Source organism: Bombus terrestris, chromosome 6, assembly GCF_910591885.1.
Source record: "Bombus terrestris chromosome 6, iyBomTerr1.2, whole genome shotgun sequence".
Lineage (NCBI taxonomy): Eukaryota > Metazoa > Arthropoda > Insecta > Hymenoptera > Apidae > Bombus > Bombus terrestris.
The window spans coordinates 63,377-74,608 of record NC_063274.1 but is presented as its reverse complement, the minus strand read 5'-3'; the positions used below and the strand labels follow the sequence as shown (position 1 = coordinate 74,608).

Genomic DNA, 11,232 nt, shown 5'->3' with positions numbered 1-11,232 from the left:
GGAGAATCGGGTCGCACTCGCTGTGGTGGCTGAACCATACCGCGTCCCCGACGCCCCCAACTGGATCGGGGACCTGAACGGATCTACAGCCATAACATGGACGCCGGCGTTGTGTTCGCCCGGCGCCCTGCTGGATCGCGGTAACGGCTTCGTCGCCGTCGAGTGGAACGGGATCGCGATAGTGGGCATTTACGTCTCGCCCAACAGCGGAGTGGCCTCGTTCGGGGACTTCCTGGACGAGGTCGGTGACTGCGTTCGTAGATGCATGCCTCGTCAGGTACTCGTCCTTGGGGACTTCAACGCGCGCTCGTCGCAATGGGGGGACACCAGGACGGACTCCCGCGGAAGGATGCTGACAGACTGGGCCGCGACGCTCGGACTGGTCCTGGTGAACAGGGGCACAACTAGCACCTGCGTGGCGTGGAGGGGATCGTCCATCGTCGACGTTACCTGGGCTACCGCCGGGCTCTACCGAAAGATCCACGGATGGAGAGTGGCCGACAGAATGGAGACCTTATCGGACCACCTCTATATAATGATGGAAATGGAGGGGGAGGCCGCCGCGCGCGACAGCGGTGCCCGACGACAACGAGAGGAGAACCGGTCCCGTCGACCACCACCACCCACACCTAGGTGGCGCTGGAAGGAGAGGGACAAGGACATGCTGCGGGCGGCGGTCACTGTCTCCGCCTGGAGCTGGGACGCACGGGGGGACAACACCACAACCCCCCCCACCACCACCTCCACATTGGGTAGCGTCGACGAGGAGGCTGACGAACTCCACGGATACATGATCGCGGCATGCGACGCCTCTATGCCGCGCTCCGCCCCGGGAAACAGAGGCGACCGTTCCGTGTATTGGTGGACACCGGAAATAGCCGATATGCGGGCGGGTTGCATGCGGGCCCGGAGAGGATTCGTAAGGGCGCGTCGCCGCAAACGGACACACGACGAGGAGGAGATCTCTCGCCGCTATGAAGAATACAGAGAGACGAGACGCGCTCTCCAACGGGAGATCAAACTAGCCAAGGCCCGGTGTTGGGATCGATTGATCGAATTGGTCGATTCAGATCCGTGGGGGAGGCCCTATCGCATCGTTACGAAGAAACTGCGACCTTCGGCCCCCCCGCTGACCGAAAACATGGATCCGGCGTTACTGGACAACGTCATCGGGACTTTGTTCCCACGGCGGGACAACAACGAGACGTCCGCGCCAGCCCCTACCACCATCGACGGGACGGCGCCGACGGATTGGAACGAGGAACTTCGAGTGACTGAGGAAGAGTTGCTCGAAGCCGCGAAGAAGATGGCATCCCGCTACGTGGCGCCGGGTCCGGACGGGATCCCGGGCCGAGTCTGGACGGAGTCGATCGACACCTTGGCTCCCCGTTTGCGGCACCTGTTCTCCAGGTGCCTGAAGGAGGGCGCCTATCCTCGGGCGTGGCGCACGGCGAAACTCGTGTTGCTACGGAAGGAGGGTCGACCGCCGGACGCGCCATCGGCATACAGGCCGGTGTGTCTTCTCGACGAGGTGGGTAAACTCTTCGAGAGGATCATAGTCGCCCGCCTGGAGGCACACATGGAGAAACGGATTCCCGGATGGCACGATAGCCAATTTGGATTTCGCCGGGGCCGCTCGACCGTGGACGCGGTAAAGAGGCTGAGATCCATGGCGGAGGACATGGTCGCGCGAGAAGGGGTGGCGGTAGCCGTCTCCTTGGACATCTCCAACGCTTTCAATAGCATTCCTTGGAGCAGGATCGTGGAGGCGCTGCGACACTTCGAGTCCCCGCCATACCTCGTCAGGGTGATTCAGGCCTATCTGAACGATAGGTGGATCACCTACACAGGCAGAAACGGCGTGAAGGAGCGAAGACCGGTGGAGCGCGGCGTGCCGCAGGGCTCGGTACTCGGACCGATTCTGTGGATCACTGCCTATGACTCGGTCCTCCGAAGTCCCATGCCGCCGGGGGCTGGCATGATATGCTACGCGGATGACACGCTGGTGCTGGCCAGCGGACGATGGTGGAACGACGCCGCATGCCTGACTGAGACCGCCGTGGCATGCGCGGTGCACGCCATTCGAAGACTCGGCTTGAGCGTGTCGCCGGCGAAATCGGAAGCCCTGTGGTTCTACGACCAACGACGCAGAGGAACGCCGCCTGCGGATCTGTCGACTATAGTCATCGACGGAGAAGAGGTCCCTGTGGGACACCGGATGAAGTACTTGGGCTTGATCGTCGACAGTAAGTGGACGTTCGAGCCACACTTTGAGTACTTAGCCCCGAAAGTAACGGCCGCAGCCAACGCGCTGTGCGGCCTTTTACCTAACATCGGCGGGGCAGGATTGGGAGTCCGCAGGCTCTACGAAGGAGTGATCAGGTCACGAGTCCTTTACGGAGCGCCCGTATGGGCCGATGATCTGGCGGTGAGCCGGCGTAACCGGACTCTGGTGAGAAGGCTCCACAGGACGATCGCCATCCGGGCAGCGAGGGGATACAGGACGGTGTCCTACGCGACAGCGACCGTGCTGGCCGCGTCCCCCCCGTTCGAGCTACAGGCCCTTGCCCTTCGCCGGGTGTACGAACACCGGAGGGCCGCGACCTTGGACCGACGTGCCACGCCGACGGCACCAACCGTGGACGTTCGGGAGGAAACAAGACTAGAAGCATGGGAGCGGTGGCACTCGCAGCTGTTGGAAGAGGATGCGATGCGCCCTCATCGGGCCGTCCGCGCCGTCCTGCCCAACTGGAACAAGTGGAGAGACAAAGGCGGGGTCCCGCTCACATTCAGGACGACTCAGGTGCTCACCGGCCACGGGGTGTTCGGCGATTACCTGCTCAAGATCCGGCGAGAGGTGACGACCATCTGTCACCACTGCGGGGAGGAGGAGGACACGGCGCGGCACACGCTGGAGGCTTGCCCGGCGTGGGAGTTACCGCGACGTGTCTTACGACTCGAGATCGGCGAGAGATTGGCCCCCGAGACGCTCATCGAAGCTATGCTCAGGGGGCCCCAGGAGTACAGAGCCGTCCGCACCTTCTGCGAGCAAGTTATGCTCGTGAAGGAGCGGGCGGAGAGAGAAAGAGAGAAAGCCCAGCATACCAGCAGGGCGCGGCAACAAGGAGTCTCCGCGCGTCACGGACCGGCGGTACCGCCGCCGTGAATCGCGCCCAAGGAGTCATCAAGGAAGTAACAAGACCCAAGGAAAGGGGCGCTAGGGGGCGTGGTCCCCCCTGGCGGCCCCGATCTTCTGTCTAACAAGGAAGTCTCCCGCCCAGCAGGGAGATAGACGGCGAGGAGCGCTTGGTAGTATTCGCAAGAGACCCTGAGCCCTCCTCGAACAGCCGTCTGGAAGACCACCGTGGAGTTTTAGTCGGTAAGAGTCCGACACTTCCCATGCTGCTCGCAGCTGGGAGTCCATGAGGATTTCTCCACGAAAAAAAAAAAAAAAAAAAAAAAAAAAAAAAAAAAAAAAAAAAAAGGTTGGGGTTAGGTTGGGGTTAGGTTGGGGTTAGGTTGGGGTTAGGTTAGGTTGGGGTTAGGTTGGGGTTAGGTTGGGGTTAGGGTTAGGTTGGGGTTAGGTTGGGGTTAGGTTGGGGTTAGGTTGGGGAGCATGAGGCGGGCATGGGTTCTCGGGGCGTAGGACCACCCCCCGTCAAACCCCGATGGATCTGATGTTCCCCTATAGTCGGGTGGCGGCCGGTCGGTGCCTCTGGTACCCGTCAGGTCGCTGATCCGGTGCGAGGAACTTCGGAGAAGTTGGTGGGCCCATGCCTGTCAAGACCACTCACCTCACCTTCTCGTGGGGCTCCCTGTCACCCTGCTCCGGACTCTCCGGGACAGGGTGCGAAAGAGTGAGTGGCACCAGGACAGATTCCCGATGACGACCCGGCGAGAAACAACTTCATTCACCATGGAAGGCACAACAGATAGGAGAAACACGTACAGTACAGGGGAGGGAGACCCCAGTACCGGCGTAGTCGGGGGTAGTCAAGTGGGCCCCACTACGTCGTCAACATACGACCACGGCCGCTCGGGGGTGGGCCGCCAGGCCCCCGAACGTGTTACCACGCCTGGCGAAGCGAGAAGTCTATTCTCGGAAGAATACATGGAGACATCGAGAACTCCGAGGACGAGAAGCGGGTGCCGGGCGGGCAGCGTTTTCCTTGCGCCGGCCCCGTCAGACGGAGCAACAACAATAACAACATCTGCTGCGGGAGGATCGCGGGAGCGAGCGAGGTCGGACGACGAAGAATCGGTAGCCTCGTTCGCGTCTCGCTCATCACTGGCATCAATCGCATCCAGGGGGAAGAAGAGGAGACTGGCGACAACAGCCACCTTGGAAGTCTCCGAAGATCTGGAGATACAAGTGAGGACGAGTTCGGCCGCGGACGTCAGCGCGGAATTAACGAGACACGTGTCCGAGATCATGAAGGTGGCGACCACATCGTCCAACCTCAAGGGCACGTACGTCAAAGCGCTGAAGGAAGCGGCAAGCTATATCTCGGCCGCATGGAAGAGCGAGGCCCCGCGAAGGAGAGAACAAGCGGGCAGCAGCGGCAACAACGCGGCGATGAGGCTGGTGGAGGCGAGACTGTCCGCGTTGGAGGAGGAGAACGCCGCCCTTAGGAGAGAGCTGGCAAGGAGGTCTATGCCCGCGATCGAAGGCCTGCGGGGCGGCGGTGCCGACACGGACCGCCCACGGGTCGAGGCTGCAACCCAAGAAGCGCGACTCGACGCCCTCGAGAGAAAGCTAGAAGAGTTGGGTCCCTCCATAACGAAGATGGTGGAGAGACAACTCGGGAGTCTATTGAAGCCGCAGCAGCAACAACAACAACAGCTGCAACAACAGCGGCAGCAGCAACAAAGCACTCCCGAAACCCGACGGAGCGCGGAATACTCCGCTACTCGCCCCCCCGCCCGCGCAGATCCCGCGCCGCCCCCAAGGACTCGGGAGGACGGCGGGTGGAGCGTGGTGGTAGGGAGAAAAAGTAAGATGGGGCAGAGGAACATCGCCGAAAGGAAGCTGGACGCCGCTGGAGGAGAGGAGAAGTCCCGGCCACCAGCGACTGTCCAAAAACCGTGGGCAGATAGGATGGGAGGCGCGCAGAAATCGGGCAGCGGTGGCACCGTTAAAAAGCCATTCAGGAAGGAAAAGACGTCGCCAACAGTCAAGCTCCCTCGCGCACCGAGTACATCCGCGGTAACACTGACGCTAAGCGAGGGAGCCAACATGTCGTATGCCGACGTCGTAACGACGGCCAGAAGAGCTATCCCCCTCGGCGAGATAGGCGTGCAGGCCGTCACGATGAAGAAGGCGGTGACGGGCGCCATCGTCATCAGAGTCCCGAGGGACAAGGACAGAGAAAAGGCGTCGATCCTTGCGACGCGCCTGGCAGACGTTCTGGACCCGACCAAGGTAAGGGTCGGAACTCCCACGATCAAAGCCGAGCTGAGGGTCACCAATGTGGACATCTCAATGGGCAGGGAGGAGCTGCGTCAGGCTCTGGCCTTGGCCGCGGGATGCAGCAGCGAGGATGTTCGGATCGGCGAGATCGGCGTCTCCAGGGGCGGACTCGGATCGGCATGGGTCAGGTGTCCGGCGGCCGGTGCCCGCAAGCTAGCTCAGGCGGGCAGGGTGGTCTTGGGGTGGTCCATCGCGAGGGTCTCTGCCATACCGAAGAGACCCTTACAGTGCTTCAAGTGCCTGGAGTTGGGGCACGTACGGGCAACTTGCACGTCCGCCGAGGATAGAAGCCGTCTTTGCTACAGGTGCGGTGAAAGCGGGCACCGCGCCAGGGGATGTCCCGCTCTGGCGCCGAAATGTCCCTTATGCGAGCGGCTGGGAGCTCCATCCGGACACAGGATGGGCGGAGTGGCATGTGCCCCCCCGAAAATCAAGAGAAGTAAGGAGCAGCTTACCCGTCGGTCTGCCGCCGCCGCCGACACCGTTATCACTACCATCGCCGGCGGCAACGAGAACTACGGCGGAAACGCTACCGGGGCGGAGTCACCATCAGCAGTGACGAGTGGCCGGGAGGAGGCCATGGAGCTGGCGGAGTAACTTCAACCGCCTGCTCCAATGTAACATAGGAAGAGCCAGACGGGCGCAGGACCTGCTTCTCCAGGCTATACGGGAGAATCGGGTCGCACTCGCTGTGGTGGCTGAACCATACCGCGTCCCCGACGCCCCCAACTGGATCGGGGACCTGAACGGATCAACAGCCATAACATGGACGCCGGCGTTGTGTTCGCCCGGCGCCCTGCTGGATCGCGGTAACGGCTTCGTCGCCGTCGAGTGGAACGGGATCGCGATAGTGGGCATTTACGTCTCGCCCAACAGCGGAGTGGCCTCGTTCAGGGACTTCCTGGACGAGGTCGGTGACTGCGTTCGCAGATGCCTGCCTCGTCAGGTACTCGTCCTTGGGGACTTCAACGCGCGCTCGTCGCAATGGGGGGACACCAGGACGGACTCCCGCGGCAGAATGCTGACAGACTGGGCCGCGACGCTCGGGCTGATTCTGGTGAACAGGGGCACAACTAGCACCTGCGTGGCGTGGAGGGGATCGTCCATCGTCGACGTTACCTGGGCTACCGCCGGGCTCTACCGAAAGATCCACGGATGGAGAGTGGCCGACAGAATGGAGACCTTATCGGACCACCTCTATATAATGATGGAAATGGAGGGGGAGGCCGCCGCCTGCGACAGCGGTGCCCGACGACAACGAGAGGAGAACCGGTCCCGTCGACCACCACCATCCACACCTAGGTGGCGCTTGAAGGAGAGGGACAAGGACATGCTGCGGGCGGCGGTCACTGTCTCCGCCTGGAGCTGGGACGCACGGGGGGACAACACCACAACCCCCCCCCCACCACCACCTCCGCATTGGGTAGCGTCGACGAGGAGGCTGACGAACTCCACGGATACATGATCGCGGCATGCGACGCCTCTATGCCGCGCTCCGCCCCGGGAAACAGAGGCGACCGTTCCGTGTATTGGTGGACACCGGAAATAGCCGATATGCGGGCGGGTTGCATGCGGGCCCGGAGAAGATTCGTAAGGGCGCGTCGCCGCAAACGGACACACGACGAGGAGGAGATCTCTCGCCGCTATGAAGAATACAGAGAGACGAGACGCGCTCTCCAACGGGAGATCAAACTAGCCAAGGCCCGGTGTTGGGATCGATTGATCGAATTGGTCGATTCAGATCCGTGGGGGAGGCCCTATCGCATCGTTACGAAGAAACTGCGACCTTCGGCCCCCCCGCTGACCGAAAACATGGATCCGGCGTTACTGGACAACGTCATCGGGACTTTGTTCCCACGGCGGGACAACAACGAGACGTCCGCGCCAGCCCCTACCACCATCGACGGGACGGCGCCGACGGATTGGAACGAGGAACTTCGAGTGACTGAGGAAGAGTTGCTCGAAGCCGCGAAGAAGATGGCATCCCGCGACGTGGCGCCGGGTCCGGACGGGATCCCGGGCCGAGTCTGGACGGAGTCGATCGACACCTTGGCTCCCCGTTTGCGGCACCTGTTCTCCAGGTGCCTGAGGGAGGGCGCCTATCCTCGGGCGTGGCGCACGGCGAAACTCGTGTTGCTACGGAAGGAGGGTCGACCGCCGGACGCGCCATCGGCATACAGGCCGGTGTGTCTTCTCGACGAGGTGGGTAAACTCTTCGAGAGGATCATAGTCGCCCGCCTGGAGGCACACATGGAGAGACGGATTCCCGGATGGCACGATAGCCAATTTGGATTTCGCCGGGGCCGCTCGACCGTGGACGCGGTAAAGAGGCTGAGATCCATGGCGGAGGACATGGTCGCGCGAGAAGGGGTGGCGGTAGCCGTCTCCTTGGACATCTCCAACGCTTTCAATAGCATTCCTTGGAGCAGGATCGTGGAGGCGCTGCGACACTTCGAGTCCCCGCCATACCTCGTCAGGGTGATTCAGGCCTATCTGAACGATAGGTGGATCACTTACACAGGCAGAAACGGCGTGAAGGAGCGAAGACCGGTGGAGCGCGGCGTGCCGCAGGGCTCGGTACTCGGACCGATTCTGTGGATCACTGCCTATGACTCGGTCCTCCGAAGTCCCATGCCGCCGGGGGCTGGCATGATATGCTACGCGGATGACACGCTGGTGCTGGCCAGCGGACGATGGTGGAACGACGCCGCATGCCTGACTGAGACCGCCGTGGCATGCGCGGTGCACGCCATTCGAAGACTCGGCTTGAGCGTGTCGCCGGCGAAATCGGAAGCCCTGTGGTTCTACGACCAACGACGCAGAGGAACGCCGCCTGCGGATCTGTCGACTATAGTCATCGACGGAGAAGAGGTCCCTGTGGGACACCGGATGAAGTACTTGGGCTTGATCGTCGACAGTAAGTGGACGTTCGAGCCACACTTTGAGTACTTAGCCCCGAAAGTAACGGCCGCAGCCAACGCGCTGTGCGGCCTTTTACCTAACATCGGCGGGGCAGGATTGGGAGTCCGCAGGCTCTACGAAGGAGTGATCAGGTCACGAGTCCTTTACGGAGCGCCCGTATGGGCCGATGATCTGGCGGTGAGCCGGCGTAACCGGACTCTGGTGAGAAGGCTCCACAGGACGATCGCCATCCGGGCAGCGAGGGGATACAGGACGGTGTCCTACGCGACAGCGACCGTGCTGGCCGCGTCCCCCCCGTTCGAGCTACAGGCCCTTGCCCTTCGCCGGGTGTACGAACACCGGAGGGCCGCGACCTTGGACCGTCGTGCCACGCCGACGGCACCAACCGTGGACGTTCGGGAGGAAACAAGACTAGAAGCATGGGAGCGGTGGCACTCGCAGCTGTTGGAAGAGGATGCGATGCGCCCTCATCGGGCCGTCCGCGCCGTCCTGCCCAACTGGGACAAGTGGAGAGACAAAGGCGGGGTCCCGCTCACATTCAGGACGACTCAGGTGCTCACCGGCCACGGGGTGTTCGGCGATTACCTGCTCAAGATCCGGCGAGAGGTGACGACCATCTGTCACCACTGTGGGGAGGAGGAGGACACGGCGCGGCACACGCTGGAGGCTTGCCCGGCGTGGGAGGTACCGCGACGTGTCTTACGACTCGAGATCGGCGAGAGATTGGCCCCCGAGACGCTCATCGAAGCTATGCTCAGGGGGCCCCAGGAGTACAGAGCCGTCCGCACCTTCTGCGAGCAAGTTATGCTCGTGAAGGAGCGGGCGGAGAGAGAAAGAGAGAAAGCCCAGCATACCAGCAGGGCGCGGCAACAAGGAGTCTCCGCGCGTCACGGACCGGCGGTACCGCCGCCGTGAATCGCGCCCAAGGAGTCATCAAGGAAGTAACAAGACCCAAGGAAAGGGGCGCTAGGGGGCGTGGTCCCCCCTGGCGGCCCCGATCTTCTGTCTAACAAGGAAGTCTCCCGCCCAGCAGGGAGATAGACGGCGAGGAGCGCTTGGTAGTATTCGCAAGAGACCCTGAGCCCTCCTCGAACAGCCGTCTGGAAGACCACCGTGGAGTTTTAGTCGGTAAGAGTCCGACACTTCCCATGCTGCTCGCAGCTGGGAGTCCATGAGGATTTCTCCACGAAAAAAAAAAAAAAAAAAAAAAAAAGGTTGGGGTTAGGTTGGGGTTAGGTTGGGGTTAGGTTGGGGTTAGGTTGGGGTTAGGTTGGGGTTAGGTTGGGGTTAGGTTGGGGTTAGGTTGGGGTTAGGTTGGGGTTAGGTTGGGGTTAGGTTGGGGTTAGGTTGGGGTTAGGTTGGGGTTAGGTCGTCAACGTCCGTTGGCTGGGGTGAAACACTCGTTCCCGTTAGATCACGAAAGTTAAGCACCCCAGGTTGCGGGGCGGTCTGGGATGGGTGACCGCTCCGTGATGACGTTGGCGCTTTGGATTGCGGTGACCAAATCCGGTTTTTTCGGATTCCACCAAGGACCAGGAGAGGCTAGAGGGCACCCCAAACCAGGAGGAAGCAGTACGGGCCACCAGGAGGATGTTCGGGTGGGGAAGTCGGTTTGGGGGACAACCGTTCCACCTGTGGGCGACATCGTGGTACGCCGACGAGAGTTTCCGGCTGGGTGGGGGCAAGAGCGCCTAGTAGGGATTGGTGCCCCCGAACGGCGAGTTCTCCCCCCTCCCCCCGATGAAACCTGCAGATGGACGAAGCTCGGACGCCAACTGGGGGACCCGGAGGCTGAAAGTAGGCAACGGCGACGTGGCCAGAGGTGGATGACCTGCCTCTGGCTCCGGAACAACATCTCGGAGGACAACACCAGCGGCGTCGGACTACAAGCGGTGGTCGTATTCGCAAGAGAACCTACCCTAAGTCCACAAGACGCCAGGATGGTCATCGTGGGGTTTTAGTCGGTAAGAGTCCGACACTACCCGGACGCGTCTGGTGGCGCCCGGGTGTCCATGAGGATTTCCCCACGTATAAAAAAAAAAAAAAAAAAAAAAAAAGGTTGGGGTTAGGTTGGGGTTAGGTTGGGGTTAGGTTGGGGTTAGGTTGTGTAGTATGAAAGGAGAGACGTTTAGCACTCCCCTAGACAAGGATGGAACACATATAAATGGTAAGGCACTGTCGCCTTTCGGCGGCACTTACCGAATTTTGGGGAGCATGAGGCGGGCATGGGTTCTCGGGGCGTAGGACCACCCCCCGGGAAACCCCGATGGATCTGATGTTCCCCTATAGTCGGGTGGCGGCCGGTCGGTGCCTCTGGTACCCGTCAGGTCGCTGATCCGGTGCGAGGAACTTCGGAGAAGTTGGTGGGCCCATGCCTGTCAAGACCACTCACCTCACCTTCTCGTGGGGCTCCCTGTCACCCTGCTCCGGACTCTCCGGGACAGGGTGCGAAAGAGTGAGTGGCACCAGGACAGATTCCCGATGACGACCCGGCGAGAAACAACTTCATTCACCATGGAAGGCACAACAGATAGGAGAAACACGTACAGTACAGGGGAGGGAGACCCCAGTACCGGCGTAGTCGGGGGTAGTCAAGTGGGCCCCACTACGTCGTCAACATACGACCACGGCCGCTCGGGGGTGGGCCGCCAGGCCCCCGAACGTGTTACCACGCCTGGCGAAGCGAGAAGTCTATTCTCGGAAGAATACATGGAGACATCGAGAACTCCGAGGACGAGAAGCGGGTGCCGGGCGGGCAGCGTTTTCCTTGCGCCGGCCCCGTCAGACGGAGCAACAACAATAACAACATCTGCTGCGGGAGGATCGCGGGAGCGAGCGAG

The 11,232-nt window shown here is 61.6% G+C and overlaps 1 non-coding gene across 1 annotated transcript; it reads left to right on the top strand.

Moving 5' to 3' along the window:
- Nucleotides 1–10,497: 10,497 nt before the first annotated feature.
- LOC125385357 lies at nt 10,498–10,599 on the top strand. The gene has a single exon (XR_007224482.1). It is a non-coding gene; the product is annotated as a U6atac minor spliceosomal RNA (small nuclear RNA).
- Nucleotides 10,600–11,232: the final 633 nt, after the last annotated feature.